The sequence below is a fragment of the Gracilinanus agilis genome, chromosome 6 (assembly GCF_016433145.1).
Source record: "Gracilinanus agilis isolate LMUSP501 chromosome 6, AgileGrace, whole genome shotgun sequence".
NCBI classification, from domain to species: domain Eukaryota; kingdom Metazoa; phylum Chordata; class Mammalia; order Didelphimorphia; family Didelphidae; genus Gracilinanus; species Gracilinanus agilis.
The window spans coordinates 281,755,022-281,774,496 of NC_058135.1; the positions used below are offsets into that span (position 1 = coordinate 281,755,022).

The following is a 19,475-nucleotide window of genomic DNA, read 5'->3' on the forward strand; positions in this document are numbered from 1 at the left end:
TTCTAGGGACTCTCTCCCAAAATCCATAGGCTGAATAAGGCAGACTATACTGCGAGGGCAACCAAAGGAAAATCCAATTCACTGGCCATTTTGCTGGTACTGTTATGAGCAAACACAAAGATCATTAGAAGATTGTTGTGAAAGATAGGAAAGGGGAAATGAGGATTCTGTGAACAATGCTGAAAATGACTACAAACAAAGAAATCCAGGAAAATATGGTTGATTTGCTCAATCTTTCATTAATAAGCAGCCAAGAAGGGAAAAGGAAGCAAGTTTCCTAAAAATGATCATCAGGATGGCTTCCTGGCAATGCAGTTGTTGTGTCAACAACTGGATTTTGAAGCATTGTCCCTCCTTTGCTTGCTTCAGCAGCAGGGTTCTCTGGCACATAGTAGTTAGAGGAAGGCATGAGGATGGTGACCTGTAAAGCCAATAGAAACCCCATACATGAGTCACCTAAAGTGAAGAAATAGAGCTACAGAGAATATTAGTGCTGAAAAACTAGTGATATTACCTTTCAGTTGAAAACTGTTAAACAAGAGTTAAATAAGAGAAGGATGATCATCATCAACAACAACGACATTGACATCATCAACATCATCATCAATAACGTCATCTACATCCTCATCATCAACAACATCATCAAAAAGAGCATCAACATCAACATCATAGGCAACAACATCATCAACAACATCATCAACATCAGCAATAGCAGCAGCAGCAGCATCAACATTATCATTAACAACACCGACAACATCAATGTCATCAACATCATCATTATCATTAATATCAGCATTTAACTATCCATCTTTTCCTGGCTCAGGAAAGATTTGTGCTGTGTGGCCTAACGTAATAGCATATTATACAGAGTACTGAATGAGAGCCAAAAAAACTAAACTCTAGGCTTAAGTGCCACTATGTGTCCTTTGGCAATAAAAGAAAGTCTTCTTTTTTGTGGTCTCAGTTTCCTCATTTATGTATGAGTGAAGCTTACCTGGCCTCTGCCTTAAGTTAATCAATTAAATCAAAGAATAAATCAGGTTGAAACAAGAGAAAAAATGCTTCTACTTATAACTGAAATAAATAATTTTTTTAATTAAAAAAAAAGATAGAGAAGGATGCCATTGAGGATACTGGCTGGCTATCTTCTTATATATACTTATTCTTCTATTTACTATCAAATCATCTCCCCTACTGCCCATTATATTTTCGAGATCTTAATCTTTCCTTAGATTCACTCTAAGCTATGCTGCTATCTGAAACTTTTCCTAAAGGTTTAGGAAAAGAAAAAGTTGACCCTCTTGCTGTCTGTTTTATTTAGTTTAAATATAAAAGCATCACTATAATCCAGGTAAGCCCAAATCAACCGATTTCCAGTTAATTAGACTTGAGATGACATTGGTCTAAGTAGAATATATCTGGTCATGCCCCATTAGTGACTTTCTTCCCATCTAATGCTGTTAAGTAAGCTGTGAATGGATGAGCCCCATATGCTTTCTGTGGAGATGAAACATCACAGAGAGAAACTCATTACTCTTTGATTTTATCAAGTTCATCATATCATTCCCTTATCCAATCCCCCTCCCCACTCTTGTGAACTAAAATGAATGGAACAGAAAAGATATTTCCTTTCTTCTTTTTTGAATAGGAATACAGAGCCTACCTATTTGTGAGGTGAATGGTGAAGTCTTGGAAGGTGGTGGTGGTTTGGGAGAAAGGTCAGAAGGATTTACACATAGACTAGTGCCTCTTTGTGCCCAGAATGTTCTGAATGAACTCACTGGTAGCCTTAGGGATTGGTTTGTTTCTGTCATTGCATATGAAGCTTAAGAATATGGAAACAGACACAAATCTCAAGCTGTCTTATCTGAAAATGGCTTGTCCTCTCATTCATCACATTAACCAGCTGACTGATCTTCCCAAGATAATCACTATAGCACAGTCCCATGAAAGTCTCCACATGCTATCAACTACTCACCTCACTCTGGCCACAGCACAACACATTGCAAGTGAAGCCTGAGATTATAATGGTGAACAGAAGTTCTAAGACAGCTAGTATTAACAGAATGGCAGTGATTCCCTGGAAAAAGGATCAAATAGAAAATGATTAGAGGTGGACACAAGCCCCTTCCTCTAATAATTCAGGTAGAAATGGGGTAAAGCAGAGCACTGAGAGGGGCAAGTTAAGAGGAGGGGGGATTTTCCTGAGACAAAACTTAAGACACATTAAAGCAACTTGCACTTTAATGTGATATATGAATATTACCAATTATTACTATTATTATTAATCATAATAACAAATACACATTTCAATGACTCTTTGAGATTTAAAAAGTATTTTCTTCATGATAATCCTTTGAAAGATATTGTGCAAAGATGACTACCCCCATTTTGCACATCAAAAAAAGAAGGTTGAGAAATACAAGATGTCCTGCCTATGGTCAAACAGATATTCATCCCTTGTGCTCTACCCCTTACACAAGCCATTCTGGCATCCATCTGAGCCAATCATAGGTACTTGGCAGAGATTTGTTTGATAAAGAAAAAAAACCCAAACTATACAGAGAGGAAATTACATCTCCTTTTAGAGAAAATCAACATTTATTGATTCATTCATTATCCAGGGTTTAATTTTTATTCTTGTTTTCCTCTAAAATTTGGTGCCTTCTATATTGTTTAGTCAGTCATCAGCTACTCCCTGAGTTTCCCCCAGTCCAGAAAGACACCTGTAACCACCAAAAATCCAGTCATAGGAGTGCATTTAAAAGTGAATAATCTACTAAGGGATAGATGAATAAAGGTAGGTGTTGGAGGAACTCATACATGGTAAGGCTATATCTAATCTCTTTTATGATCCAGATTTTATGATCCTCTGATGACTGTCTCTTGATTTATTTATTCCTTTATTCTAATCTCCAGCCTGGTGAGCCATAGAAACTCTGTCCTCCAACATTGTCTTGCTCTCTCCCTTTTCAGTAGCAGTGCTCACACACACCACAGGCCAGGAACAGGCTGTGGTATACCCTCATCAATTGAGATCCTCTCCTTAAATACTTTCTTGATTTTCCAAGCACTCCCCCCACTTAAAAATGGAATCTCTCTCTTTAAACATTGCCTGAAGCTCTCCTTGACAACTACCTTACCCATAGATATCAGAAATGACTTTTTTCCAATATTTGTCCTCCCCCCAATAATAAATTAGACACTAAGTTCCATATAGTATAACACAGTTACCTATTTTTAAATGGATTTTAGAGTGATTGAACAGGAAATAGCAATTGCTTTTGATCCTTTATATCTCTCACAGTTGAGATTTCTGGCTCAGACCACAGGAATAAGGCTAGAAATATTAAGGAATTTCCTTATTCCCCAAACCAAGCAACTTGCCTCTTTCAAAAGGTTCAGACTACTTCTGGAACCTTGGTGTTTCTGCCCTGATCTATAAAGATTACCCATTCCAAAGATCAGTCAGCATAATTGGTCCCATCCAGGAAGAAGTACTCACCAGCAATATAAATTTTACCATAATGCAGGAACGTAAGGAACCTTCTTCATGACAGTTATAAAGGAATATATATGTTACAAAATTGATTGTGAGAAAGATGATTCCCAGGCCAGCCATCACTGAGCTGACAATGTTCATTGCTAGGCTGCTTTGGACCTAAAAGTGGTGAGAATTCATAAAACAGTCAATCCATTAGCACATGGTTATAGAGCTGTTGGCGTGTTTCCAGTTTTATTTAAGATCCAGCGCTAAATTGAACAGCAGAATCTAGGAGCGAGATGTACCATTGAGTGCTTGCTATCTGCAAGGCAGAGTGCCAGGGGCAAGGACCAAGTGAAAAACTGCTCCCAAAGTCCTTATGCTTTCCTAGGTAGGCAACATGATATGTGGATGAGGTTTGGTTCTTTACTAAAGATAACGGAGAAGATTGAGGGAACTGAAAAGTACAGAGAAGAATTTTGTCCTTCTGCTGGTCTGACTACAGACTTTACCAGGCAGCAATCTTTATAATGGGGGAGCAGTCATTAGTGATTGATTCTCTTTCTGCTCCCAAGTTACAAGCTCAGTCATAGAGCAGTGATCAAATCTGCTACAGCCCAGCCTGGGGTTGAGCAGGTTGTCTTTTAAGTATCCTTCCATTTCCCCCCTCCCATTCCAAGAAATTATCAGTCTACCTCAGGGCCATCACAGAAAGAAGAAATGTCACTTACCATAATATTTGTGGTTTTCTTTTCTACAGCAATGGAGAGGGAGCCAGAGATGATGAACTGTGGACAAACATCGACATCTGAAACCCTTCATGTCTTTCCCTAATATACACAACCTTGCCTATTCAGTCATCAAAAACCTGCTTCTTCTATCCCTGAGGACTCAACAACTCTGGTAGGTACTTTATATGGTCCCAGCAACCTGTTAAACATTTAAACATTAAAAAACTAGTGGATAGGAATTTCTTTTTCCAGAGTAAGAATTACAAGTAACCTTGCCAAAAAAAGAAAATAAGATTAGTGTCCTATAGTTTGTCCGTGATGAGAGGACTTAGTGGTGACTGCTTCCCTTTTTAGATATGCACTGGCCTATCAAAGGTGATACATTCTAGAATTTTACCAAGATTGAAGTCAAACTCAGTGATTTATAAATTGAAGACCACACTGTCTTTTCTTTCTCAACAATCAAGGTGAATATCATTACCCTAACCCTAAAGCCCTTCTGCTTTTCTCCATGATTCTCTCAAGATTACTGATAGAGGCCTCCAACCAATTCTACTTTTGCTTTCATGTGTTTTCATATGTAAATTGATCTGGGCCTAATAATTTGAAGCAATTAAAGGGAAATGATTGCAATAATATTCTTTCTTTGCTTTTCTCTGGCAACACATTTCTAATAGCCATTTCCCCACTGCAATCCAAACGTTATTCTCTGGCAGGAAAGAAAAATAAGTATTGAAGAGCCTTCTTTACATAATCCCGTATAATGCTCATACCTCCAGTGAAAAACTATATGAAGCACTTCCTATGCTACCTAGTTACTATGGTTCCCTGAAATTAGAGTGCCTTTACTCTGCATCTGTTTTGTACTTACTTTTATGAGCAAGGGGAATGGGGATTGGTTTGTTCTTCTCTTCCCCTCCCTATTGCCTAAGGCAAAGTGCAAGATCCATAATAGCCTAAAATTACTTGTTGACTGGAGGATTGATTTTACTTCCAATGCTAGTTACCAGGATCGATTATAGGATGCTTTTGCTTGGATATATGTATGTGTGTTTACAGATATATACATACTTTTTGTGTATGCAAGTTACTTTCTAAGCCCTTCTAGCAATTAAATTAACTATACGAGAAAGGGATTATACTTTATGAATTCATTAAATTAGGACCCTTAAAGAATTTTTCTAGAACCTCCCAGTGTTTTACTTTATGCTATTGAAGGAAATATGTGTTCATTACTAAAAATATAACATCATTCAGATTCTAATCAATTTTGCTTGATATTTTTGCAATTCTTACACCATAGATACAAACATGAAAAGAAAAAGACCTAATTCGTTACACTATGGGAAGGGCACATGGTGGGTACATTTCTCTTTCTATGTATTGTATATATATATATATACGTGTGTTTGTGTGTGTGTATAAAATGCATATAATACATGGGGATAAATACATGTATATGAAATATATGTGTATGTACACATATATACATATGTACCTTTAGCTAGGTATATTTACATACATATGCAAAACATTTTGAGATCCAGAAAAAAATTGCACTATCTCATAAACATATCAAGGGAAATTGCTTAAAAATAGAACATTGAAATGATAATTTAACCCATCTGTTCCATTACATATGTCTGTTTTCCCTTTTCAAAAATGGCCAACAGAGATTCTGGGAAGATGGTAGCTTAGATGAAGCAAAACTTCAGACCTCCATACCCTTCCACACCAAGAAAAAACAAAGCTCTTCAAGGGGAAAGAAATCCAAATCAACAACAGGACAGAGCTGGGGGATCCTTCTGCTGGACAGCTCAAAAGGTATGCCAAGAAAAATGCCTGAATTCTTGACTGTTGGGTTTGATGGTAAGGAAGAAGGGGAATCCCAGGACCCCTCCCCCATGTGCTGTTTTGAGTCTACAGTAGCTCCTGGAATTTCTGGGTGGGCAAATACACTAGTCTGGAGACAGAGCCTTGCTTGCATAGTTGAGCTGGGCTCAGGGTTTTGAACACAGATGGCAGGGAGGCAGCTAGAGAAGTTATGCAGAGAGAGCAACACAGACACAGTGAAAACTCTCCATCTTGCCCTCCCACTTCTCCCAAGGTTTTAGCCTTAGAACACATCAAACTCCATAGATCAACCCAGCTCTGGGTTAATCCCATCAATAGGACAGATAAGAAGTCTTCAGAGAGCAGGGAAACTCCAATACCCCTCTTCCATAGACTGCAGAGAAAGTAGCTACAAACTTCTATTGCCAGTTGGGGAAGATCTTACATCAAAGCTCATTAAAACCATATGCTTTACCTAATCAATCAGCAGGACAGAGAAAGTACAGGAGGGAAAGAAGGAAAAAATACAAGTAAACAACAGAAAAAGAACAAAAATTACAATTGACAGCTTCTTTCCTGTAAGTGACCAAAGAGCAAATGAAACAGAAGAAGATCAATGAACTCCAAGAAAAAACAGAGAAGCTCTGGCAAATTGGACACAGGCTTTTGAAGAACTCAAAATACAATTCAAAAAACAATTAAGAGAGGCTGAAGACAACTGAGAAAAGAAAATGCATAAACTAAAACAAGAAAATAGTGTCTTGAAAACAAAGTTGACCAGTTTGAAAATGAGAGAAAGAAGGTGAAAGATGACATACAAAGAAAATCAGACCAGAAGGAGAAGGATGACCAAAAAGCCAGGGATGAAATTCAGTCATTAAAAATTAGAATTCAACAACTAGAAGCAAATGACTTCACAAGGCAGCAAGAATATATACAACAAAACCAAAAGAATGAAAAATTTGAGGAAAATATGAAACACCTCATTGGCAGAACCTCAGATCTCGAAAACAGATTGTGGAGAGACAATTTATAAATTATTGGTCTACCAGAACATCATGACAAAAGGAAAAGGTTGGGCATCATCCTAAAGGAAATTATCCAAGAAAACTGCCCTAACATTCTCGAACAAGAGGGAAAAGTGGAGATTGAAAGAATCCACAGATCACCTACTATATTTAATCCACAACTGACAACTCCAAGGAATATTATAACCAAATTCAAAAACTACCAGACCAAGGAAAAAATATTACAAGCTGCTAAGAAGAAGTCATTCAGATACCACAAACCACAGTTAGGAAAACACAGGATCTGGCTGCATCTACATTGAAGGACCTGAAGGCATTGAATATAATATTCCAGAAAGCAAGGGAACTGAGTCTACAACTAAGAATCAACTATCCAGAAAAACTGACTGTATTCCTCTAGGGGAAAGTATGGTCATTTAATAAAATTGAAGACTTCTAAGCATTCATAAAGAAAAGACCTGACTTAAAAAGAAAATTTGAAGTCCAAACACAGAACTCAAGAGAACCACCAAAAGATAATTAAGAGAGGGGAATAAAAAAACAAAAACCAAAAACCATTTTTAAGGGACCCAATGAGTTCAAATGATTTGTATCCCTATAAGAAAAGATGATATTGGTAACTCTTAAAAACTGCTATTATCATCAATGTAGCTAGAAGAAGTATACTTAGGGGAACAGTAACAAATTGTATAGGATGAATTGTCAAGATAGATAGATAGATATGCATGTATATATAAATATATATAAAACTAGAGGTAAAAAAGAGAATAATATTAAAAGAAATAGGAAAAGAGACAAAATGGAGTAAATTCCACAAAGAAGCATATGGGGGGATCAGGGCAGGGAAGACCAATACACTGGGAGGGGAAAGTGGTTGGAGAGAGGAAATACTTAATTCTTAAGTGCATTATAATTAATTCAAAGAGGGGAGAACAATCAGATCCATTGTGGCAGAGAATTCATTTGTGCCCTATAGAGAAGTAGAAGGATAACATTCAAACTGATGGGGAGGGAAGAAATACTAGGGAGGGAGAGTGTGGGGAATAGCTTTAAAATACCCTAAAGAAAAATAAAGGGTAAATAAGAAGGGAGGGGGGGAAAGGGAAGTAAAATAAGTGAGGAGATTATGGGGACTGATTTAAAACAAAACATAGGTGTAGAAGGAAATAGTGAAAGAACAAAGGGCAGGACAAGGAGAGGGAATAGAAATGTTGGAGAATACACAGTTGATAATTATATCTCTGAAAATGAATGGGATGAACTCACCCATAAAAAAGAAGCAAATAGCAGAGTGGATTAGAAACTAAAATCCTACCATATGTTGTCTACAAGAAACACACATGAAACAGGTAGATGTACATAGGGTAAAAATAAAAGGTTAGAGAAATATCTATTGGGCTTCAACTGAGAAAAAGAAGGCAGGAGTTACAATCATGATATCTGACAAAGCCAAAGTAAAAATAGATCTGGTTAAAAGAGATAGGGAAGGTAATTACATAATGATAAAAGGCAGTATATTCAATGAAGAAATATCAGCACTCAACATGTATGTACCAAATGGTATAGCATCCAAGGATGCTAAAGGAGAAACTAGCAGAGCTCAAGGAAGATATAGATAGTAAAACTATATTAGTTGGAGACCTGAACCTTCCCCTATTAGATCTAGATCAGTGATTGGCAAACTTTTTAAAGAGGTGGCCAAAGGAAAGGAAATGCTCCTCTGTCAGTCTGTTTCTAAGGCAACTCTTTCGAAGTTTCATTGTATTGTATTCTGCACTTTGTATTTGTCGGATTAGGAATAATGTCGAGCTGGCTGGATAGAACATTTCAAGGGGCTGCATCTGGCCCACAGACCATAGCTTGCCCATCACTGATCTAGATAAATTAAACAAAAAAATTAAATAAGAAAGAGGTAAGAGAGGTGAATGAAATCCTAGAAAAATTAGAGTTAATAAATAAATGGAGAAAAATAAATAAGAACAAAAAGGAATACGCCTTCTTTTCAGCAGTACATGGTACATTCACAAAGATAAACCATGTACTAGGGCATAGAAACATGGCAAACAAATGCAAAGGAGCAGAAATAACATGCAACCTTTTCAGATTATAATGCAATAAAAATAATAATTAGTAAGGGCCCATGGATAGTGTTATAAACAAAAAGGGGACCAAGGGAGATGTATAGATTTACAATGATGTTGATGTATCTATCTGTATTCTCCTCAGCTGCAGATAATGGAGGAACACCAACTCCAATCTTAGCTGCTGTAATTTATCTCTTTCTAACAGTTGCCCAAGAAGGACCCTCGAGAATTTAAATAGATGGGTAACCTTTCCACGTCCATCCTGGGGTTAGATATATTAGTACTGGGCTATTGATTTGTCTTAGATGGCGTTTAGGATCTGACAGGGTTTGACTTCCTTCCCAAGAGCCATGATATAAACCACTCAGGAAGGTACTTGTTGAACATACTTTATCTATACTCAGGGAAAGGATAACTAGGACAAGGGATTGGGAATTGGAGACTCTATTGATCTATTATCTATAAACTAGTTGACAGTCAGGACTGGAGACTATTGATCAAGTGAAAGCTGGAGATTTGCTCACTCCCCTACCTCTGTCCAGACCTGGCCACAGCCAAGTCAGAGAATAGGGAAGCTACTGATACAGCTGTATTGATGATCTTATTCTTTCAGCTTTCTCACTACCAGTGTTGGTGATGCACTAGCTCTCGTAGTCTATCAGGAAATACTCCTACCCTTTTCTTCATAGATCTCTCTGCCTCCCTTCAACCACCCACTCAGAGATTTCCCAGTCCAGAGACTCCAGTCCAGAGTCCTCCAGGGACTTCCCTAAAAGTGACTGTCAGGGGTATTTATACCATGGGGCCAACCGACATTTGCCCCTGGCTCACAGCACCTGGGAACATTCTGAGTCTTCCAACTGCCGTCCCTGTCAGTCAAGGTGGCATCCATCACTTCCCAGATTATGAATATAACAATAGGCAAATCAAAAATTAATTGGAAACTAAATAATATGATTCTCCAAAATCAGTTAAAGAACAAATCATAGAAACAATTAATAATTTCATAGAAGAGAATGACAATGCTGAGACATCCTACCAAAATATGTGGGATGCAGCCAAAGCAATAGTCAGGGGGAAATTTTTATCCTTGAGTGCATATATTAACAAATTATGAAGGGCAAAGATCAATGAATTGGGCATGCAAATCAAAAAATTAGAAAGTGAACAAATTAAAAATCTCCAGATGAAAACTAAATTAAAGACCATAAAAATTAAAGGAGAAATTAATAAAATCAAAAGTAAAAGAACTATTAAATTAATAAATAAGACCAGAAGCTGGTACTTTGAAAAAAATAAAATTGGCAAAGTATTGGTCAATTTAATAAAAAAAAAAGGAAAGAAGAAAGTCAAATTAACAGTATTAAAGATGAAAAAGGAGACATCACCTCTAATGAAGAGGAAATTAAGGCAATCATTAAAAACTATTTTGCGCAACTATGTGGCAATAAATATAGAAATCAAGGTGATATGAATGAATATTTACAAAAATTTAAATTGCCTAGATTAGCTGAAGAAATAAAATACTTAAATAATCCAATATGAGAAAAAGAAATTGAACAAGTCATCAAAGAACTCCCTAGGAAAAATCCCAAGAAGCAGATTGATTCACAATTGAATTCTATCAAACATTCAAAGAAAAACTAATCCCAATACTATATAAACGATTTGACATAATAAGGAAGAAGGAGTTCTATCAAATTCCTTTTATAACACAAATATGGTACTGATCCCAAATCCAGGTAGATCAAAAACTGCAAAAGAAAACTTCAGACCAATCTCCTTAATGAACGTAGATGCAAAAATCTTAAATACAATACTAGCAAAAAAAAAATCCAGCAAGGGATCACAAGGGCTATTCATTATGATTAGGTAGGACTAATACCAGGAATGTAAGAATGGTTCAATATTAAGAAAATCATCCATATAATTGACAATATCAACAAGCAAACAAACAAAAATCACATGATTATCTCAATAGATGCTGAAAAATCCTTTGAAAATATACAACACCCAGTCCTATTGAAAACAATAGAAAGCATAGGAATAGATAGGCCTTTCCTAAAAATATAAACAATATTGATCTTAAACCACCAACAAGCATCATCTGCAAGGGGGATAAATTAGAAGCATTCCCAATAAGATCAGGAGTGAAACAAGGATGCCTATTATCACCTCTATTATTTAACATTATTCTAGAAACACTAGCAGTAGCAATTAGAAAAGAAAAATAGTTCAAGGTATTAAAATGGGCAACGAGGAGACCAAGCTATCACTCTTTGCAGATGATATGATGTTTTACTTAAAGAATGCCAGAGAATCAACTAAAAAGGTAGTGGAAATAATCAACAACTTTAGCAAAGTTGCAGGATACAAAATAAATGTACATAAATCATCAGCATTTCTCTGTATTTCCAACACATCTCAGCAGCAAGAGTTAGAAAGAGAAATGCCATTTAAAATCACCCTAGACAATATAAAATACTTGGGAATCTATCTACGAAAACAAACAGGGGAATTATATGAACACAACTACAAAACATTTTCCAAACAATTAAAACTAGATCTAAACAATTGGAAAACATTGAATGCTTATGGGTAGGATGAGCTAACATAATAAAAATGACCATTCTACCCAAATTAATTTACTTATTTAGTGTCATACCTATCAAACTACCAAGAAACTTCTTTACTGAATTAGAAAATACTATAAAAAATTCATTTGGAAGAACAAAAGATCAAGAATATCAAGGGAAATGATGAAAAATGTGAAGGAAGGTTGCCTAGCATTACCAGATATTAAACTTTACTGTAAAGTAGTGGTCATCAAAACAATATGGTACTGGCTAAGAGATAGAAAGGAAGATCAGCGGAATAGACTTGGGGTAACTGAACTTAACAAGACAGTCTATGAAAAACCCAAAGAGCCCAGCTTTTGGGACAAAATCCACGATTTGACAAAAACTGCTGGGAAAATTGGAAAATAGTATGGGAGAGATGAGGTTTAGATCAACATCTCACACCCTAAACCAAGATAAATTCAGAATGGGTGAATGTCATGAATATAAAGTAGGAAATATAAGTAAATTAAGCAAACAAAGAATAGTATAATTGTCAGATATCTGGGAAAGGAAAGATTTTAAAACCAAGCAAGAATTAGCAAGAATTACAAAAAGTAATATAAATAATTTTGATTTTATTAAATTTAAAAGCTTTTGTAAAACAAAGCCAATGCAACCAAAATTAGAAGGGAATAACCAAACTGGGGAAAAATATTTATAACAAAAAACTCTGACAAAGGTCTAATTATTCAAATATATAAGGAGCTAAATCAATTATACAAGAAATCAAGCCATTCCCTAATTGATAAATGGACAAGGGACATGAATAGGCAATTTTCAGATAAAGTAATCAAAGCTATCAATAAACACATGAAATAGTATTCTAAATCTCTTATAATTATAGAAATGCAAATCAGAAAAACTCTGAGGTACCACCTCACACCTTGCAGATTGACTAACATGACAGCAAAGGAAAGTAATAAATGTTGAAGGGGATATAGCACAATTGGAACATTAATGCATTGCTGGTAGAGTTGTGAATTGATCCAACCATTTTGGATGACAATTTAGAACTATTCCCAAAGGGTGCTAAAATACTGTCTGCCCTTTGATCCAGCCATACCATTGCTGGGTTTATACCCCAAAGAGATCATAAGGAAAAAGACTTTTACAAAAATATTTATAGCTGCACTCTATGTAATGGCAAAAAACTGGAAAATGAGGATATGCCCTTCAATTGGGGATGGGCTAATGTAAAGGGGGAAAAGGAGTTTTTGATTGGTTGGATATTTTTAAAGATTAGGTCATCTGGGAATTTAATAATTATCTATTCCCAATTAAAGAATTACCTCAAGTCAAAATGACTTTTATGGAAGTTTATTTACAAAATATAGGAGAGTGGAAGTAGAGAAATAAGAAGAGGGTAGAGTAAGAGATTTGTATTCAAGCCTGGGCTTTACTCCAGCAGGGCTCCAGAGGCCCAGCCAGAGCCTAAAAGTCAATTAACAATAGTTTTAGACACAAGGATTTCTCCCAATCAAGGGAGCCCCCAGAGTCTAGTACCTCCTGCGAGGCTAAAGGAGTCAGCTTTCTTTACAAACCATGTGTAGTTCTAAGAGAGAGATTTAAGAGCAGTCCCACCAAGGTATAAAGGTCCCAGGTCCTGTTCATGAACCAGAAGAACTCAGCTCACTGAACTCTCTTTTTAAAGGGGCCTCTTTTGCATCACTTCCTGTGGCTTCCTCTTAGTTTACATGTCCAATCATAACAGATGCTTTTCTTAGGACTGCCCAGGAGACAGTCAGTAAATTCTGATTTGTCACTCACTCTAGCACACATGGGTTAAAGACCTCCCAACTTGTGAGTTAAGTGGAGATGTTTTCACTTTTGGTGATTAAATCCAAAGATGGGCAGGGTAGGTTTAATCTCATTATCACACTAAACAAACTGTGGTATATCCTGGTGATGGAATACTATTGTGTTCAAAGGAATAATAAACTGGAGGAATTCCATTTGAAATGGAACAACCTCCAGTAATTTATGCAGAGTGAAAGGAGCAGAAACAGGAGAACTTTGTACACAGAGACTGATACACTGTGGTACAATAGAATGTAATGGACTTCTGTACTAGCAGCAATGCAATAACCCAGGACAATTCTGAGGGACTTATGAAAAAGAACACTATTCACATTCAGAGGAAGAACTACAGGAGTGGAAACACAGAAGAAAAGCAACTGCATAAACACATGGGTTGATGCGGACATGATTTAGGATGTAGACTGTAAACGACCACCCCAGTGCAACTACTAATAATATGGAAATAGGACTTGATCAATGACACATGAAGAACCAGTGGAAATACATGTTGGCTATTGGAGGGGGGGGAGGAATGGGAGAGAAAGAACATGAAACATGGAAACATGGAAAATTTTTCTAAAAAAAAAATAAATAAAACTGCAAAAATAATAAAAATAATAAAAATATAGTTGATGGATGGCAGTGAAGATCATGAAGACTCAATTAGCTTGAAATAATGCATGAGCAATGATGGCTCTGTGTGTGGTTTGAAATCTTTAAGGATCTCAGGGATGGCAGCATAGTGTAGGTGAAATGATGTTTAAACTTGAGGTTGGGGTGATGGGATTGGCAGTCTTTAGGTCTCTAGATAACTGATGGATTAGGCCCCAATGGTTGGAAACATTCATGGCATGAAGGTTTGGTTTGGTGCTGCTATAATGAGAATTTATTTAGCTTTCATTAAGAGAAAGGGTTTGTGCACTTTCATGCTGTCCTTTTTAAGAGAGGAGACAGAACTTTCCTAGCCTAAAGAAGAGTCCGTTGCGGAGTTTTGAGTCTTGTCTCTCTGACTTGTTTTGGAGAAAGCTGGTGGCTGGTTCATTCTCTGACAGAAAAGAACATTTGTTTGTTATTTGAGACAGTTTGATTTGAGATTTGAGATTTATACTGAGCTGAGAGAAAGTGTTTACTGGGAGCTTTTCCGTTCTTCACCAGAGGGGGTGTTAAAGAGCTGTTTTGTGTGAACTGACACAGAGAATTGGACCATTGGAGAAGAGACAGAGAGGAGCTTCATCAGCTTCTATGTAAATAGAAACTGACAGTTATATTTGAAAGTTTGATTTGAAATATTATTTTAAAGAGGTATTTGAAGATAAAGAATTCATATCAATTTAGGATTTTATAATTTAGCTTAGGATAATATGGTAAGATAGAATTTCATTTTTAGTCAGAGAGTATAGTTAGGTCAGGTCTGTTTTCAGACAAAAAGAAATTCCATAACGAGTTGGTTCTGGGGGGGATTTATTTAGATATATTAGCATTGAGTTTAAACTTTAGACATAATATAATATTAATATATACTCTCCTAGTTTCAACTCTTATTCCTACCTCCTGTTTTCCTTTTTATACTTCTCCCCCACAATAAATTCAAGTTGTATTAGACTGTTTCTGGCCTCCAATCCACCGTCTGTATACCAGTTCAATATTTCAGCTTTAGCTGTATCAATAGCAGCTGCAGTTTGATTGTAACAGTGCCCAAAGAACTTACACTACACTTTCAGGCATAATTGTAACACAAAACTTGAGTTTTGAAGGCAATAAAAATGTGCAATAAATTCACAGAGAGCTCTTTAATCTGGGATGTGAACAAGACAGGTGAGATTTGCAGTAGGATACTGGGCTCTTGGTCCCATTGGGGCTCTTATTTTTTTCTTATTGGTCATAGTTGTGAATGTGCATCATTCCCAATGTGAAAGTGAAAATGAAGTTACTATTAAAATCATCGAAATGTTTGACATTGTTGAAAATTAAATGCATGAATGTTGCAGATAAATTGCATGCATATGTATATCCAAACATGCACACACATTATATACACATATTTCAATCTTTACCTATGTGTTTATGTAAGTATATGTCAACTCTTCCCCATATGCATGTGCATGTGAATACCTACTGTTCCCTGCATCCTCAACTGGAAGTAGGGAAAGAAAAGCCTTGCACAGAAGGCACATGTTGTTGGGAACCAGGTAACCTTCTCTCTCCAGGAAGCAAAAGAGAAGAATACATTTCATAAATAGCTTCAATAATTGTATTCACAAATGCTGTTCCCCAGAATATGTAGCCACCGTATGACAGAAAATGTCGTATCCCATTAATATCTTCAGAAATTACAATAAAAAGCAGGCCTAAGCTGAAATTCATCAAAGCTATCATGATCTGGACAGTCTAGAAGAGAAAGAGATTCAAATGAGAAGAGAGAAAAATGTCTGAACTTTTCTCTGGACATTGAGTTAATGCAGTAGAGTGTTAAATAAAAAATCATTAATAATTTAATTAAAATACTGATTGGTCTTTCAAAAAATAAGAATTAGAATTGTCTCCCAACTGCACCACTTATAACCTCTAAAACCATGGGTAAGTCTCTTTGTCTCTCTGGGACTCAGTTTCTTCATCTGTCAAATAAAGGGGCAGGACTAGAAGCTCTCTAAGATGTCTTGTTGCTCTAAAATCCTATAATCATATGAGTTCATGAAAGATGGAGGCATCATGTTGTAGTGAATAGAGAGCTCAGTTAAGTTCAGGAAGAAATGGTTCCAGAGCCCACCTCTTAAATATACTAAATGAGTAATGCTTAGACACTTGATTTAACTTCCTAATATCCCTGGAAATTTCCTAAGATCATGAATGAAAGAGTTGTCATACTTGTACTTATAATGTTTTTTTAAAAAGCTCATTAGTAAAATGGAATCAGAGGACAAGAATAAAAAACTAATCAATTCAAGAATTGAAATTTTATAAACATAATTATATTTCCCAAAATAACACATATATTGACTGTTGTTCAGTCATATTCAACTCTTCCTGACTCTACTTGAAGTTTTCTTAAAAAAGATATTGGAGTGATCCCTCATTTCCTTCTCCAGCTCATTTTACAGATAAGAAAACTGAGACAAACAGGGTAAAATGATTTGCTGAGGGTAACACAAGTAGTAAATGTTGGAGGATGGAATTCAGTTTAGGAATATGAGAATTCCCAACTTTGGGCCCAGTAGTCTAACCTACTTTGAAACACCTAGCTGCTCCAAATGCATATAGAATACTTGGCAAATTCTAAAGCTTTTACAAAGTACAGTGATTACTCTTAGTAAGTAAAATATCAGAGGTAATGTTGCATGATAGAAAAATAGCAGGTCTAGGAGTCATAGTGAACTGGATTAAAGTTCTGCTTCAGATACAAATAGGCTATGACATACTAAATAAGTCATTTAACCTCTCTGGGCCTCAGTTTCCTCATCTGTAAAAGAAGAGCATTGGACTTCATTATGCCAAATATTCTCCCACTTCTAAATTTATCATCTTATAATCCTATGATTCTCCCTCTTTCGTATACTCAGTATGACCCTAGGCAAGTCACCTTGACTCAAGGAATTTCTCCTAGCCTCCTAAACTCTATGTGAATGTAAAAGAGATTAGCTTAGTTTTGGCAAAGCAAAATTTCTCTTCAAGATCCCTTTATACCAGTTAAATCATATCCAAAACCAAGGGAAAGACATATTCCTTGGGCAACCTTGGAGGTTTTCTTGGTGGGTTGAAGAAAGTTAATGCTATCTAGAAAACTGATGTAATTCAGTATGCCTGGGATAGCCATCCTCTATAGGACATCCCTGGAAGCCAGCTTGCCCTTTCCCCATTCTTCCCTGAAGAGGATAACCAAAAACAGCACTTAATACAATAGCTTTAAAGGGTTAGTGTTATTTCCATTACCACCACAGTTTGATTGAAATTAATGTCTTGGTCTTCTATGATCCCAAAAAATTGATATCTTAATGGTTTTGCTGGAATAAACTCTAAATGACTTAAAAGAAAGTTAAGAATTAAATTTCTGCCTGTGTATTTATACCTCAGAAATGGGAAATGCTCAAAAAAGTGCTTGTTTTATTATTTTGTTGATCATCAAAATTGAAGAAATCAATGGAGAAAATCATGATTAATAATAATGAAGATTAAAACTAAAAGCGTGTCATGCTGACATTTTATCCCAGAACATCAGTTCTTAAACATTTACCAGAACACACTTGCCCATCATGCAAGGACAGATAATAGAGACAAACAGATCTCAGAAATTATGTTCATGTACACCTCTGAAACATCAAGGAAATATTCACTTCACTGAGATGCTGAGAGCTGAGAAATTATCTTTTTTCTCTCCCTAACCTTCCTTTCCTTCTGCCCTCTTCCTTCTTAGTCAACTATGATGCATTCTCAGAGGAGATAGTGGGGCAAAAGGGGGAACCAGAGACTTCACTTAGAAATCCAACACTACTACTCACTCCCCAGAAGTAGGGAATGGCAGAAACTCCAAAATATCATTTTATTGGTTCCCATTCCTCCTCATATTCACAGCCAAACTGAAAATCTTCTTCAGTTTTTTCCTTACCCCTGTCTCAGCTACCCCTGTCCAATCTAAAAGGCTCCTAACATGAGCCCCAGATATAGAACCCCACACTGAATTCTCCTTAAGTTAAACTTGAGTATTGATTTAGAGCAGGGCATTCAGGAAACTGATGGAAATATCCCTCTCTGATACTAAATAGATGTTTCCTGGGTGCCTTGTCCAATTTTAACCCATGCAGAATGCTGCTGAGTCACTGAAAGATTACAATGCTTAGGTGGTCCATAGCTGGAATTGAAATAGCACAGAATTCTGAGAAAAGAAACAGGAATTCAAATTTGGAGCACTGTTCATTAGGCCCTTCTCCATGAATTATTGTACCTCTTTCACTGACTCATCTACAAAATGTGGAAGACTTTTCATGCGATACAACATGGATTTATAGTCAATTGCTTTGGTTCAAAATGGAGGTCTGCTACATCTTAATTCTATAACCTTGGGTAAGCCACTGAATCCATCAGAACTTTCATTGCCTCAACTATATAATGAGGAAAGAGGGTGAATGAGACAACTTTTAAAGTTCATCCAAGTTCTCACAGTGTTGTAATGATGATTTTTTTTCTTTTTTAATTCCTTATCGTTCATTTTTAATTAATTAATCATATAAAATGAAAATCTCCAAACAAAAATCCAAATATGTTTTCATCTGCATTCTAATTCCAAAAGTTCTTTCTTAAGGTGGACAGAATTTTTTTTTCATAATAAACTTGATGATTTTTAAGACCAATTAATCATTCAACAAGCATTTATTACACATATACCATATGTCAGGTTATTCTAATTTCTACCAATATAAAAATAAAGCAAAACCAATTTCCTCTACTTCTCAAACTTCTAAAAAGGTAAGTCACTTATAGTTAAAAACACAAATCTGCTTTCCCAGGGATGAGGGACCTGAACTCACCCCAAATACCTTGGGATCTCCTTTCAAGATTTTCTGCTGGGGTTGTTTCCTCTGATGTTGATACTATACGGGTACAGCAATTGACTCCTGTGGGAAGCATACAGGGCCTGGCTTTGAAGCTTCCTGGGACTCCATGAGATCACTTGTGATGCTGTAAGAAGAGAAGAGAAATCATATGAAACAGGAGATCATTAATTCCTTCCCTGAACCTCATGCAATGTTTACCTCTGAAGTAAAAAAATGGGTTGATGAGTACAAAGTGATATAGTCCTCTTTCATGGTTGAATCACAACTGGATATCACATTTAGTTTAAGGTTCTACTTCATAGGAAGAGCATTGATAAACTGGAGATCAGAGAGAAGGGGATATCCAGGATG

The 19,475-nt window shown here is 36.2% G+C and overlaps 1 pseudogene; it reads right to left on the reverse strand.

The window, feature by feature from the left end:
* Positions 1–277: 277 nt before the first annotated feature.
* On the reverse strand, positions 278–19,232 carry LOC123252739 (annotated as a pseudogene).
* Between the last annotated feature and the right edge of the window lie 243 nt (positions 19,233–19,475).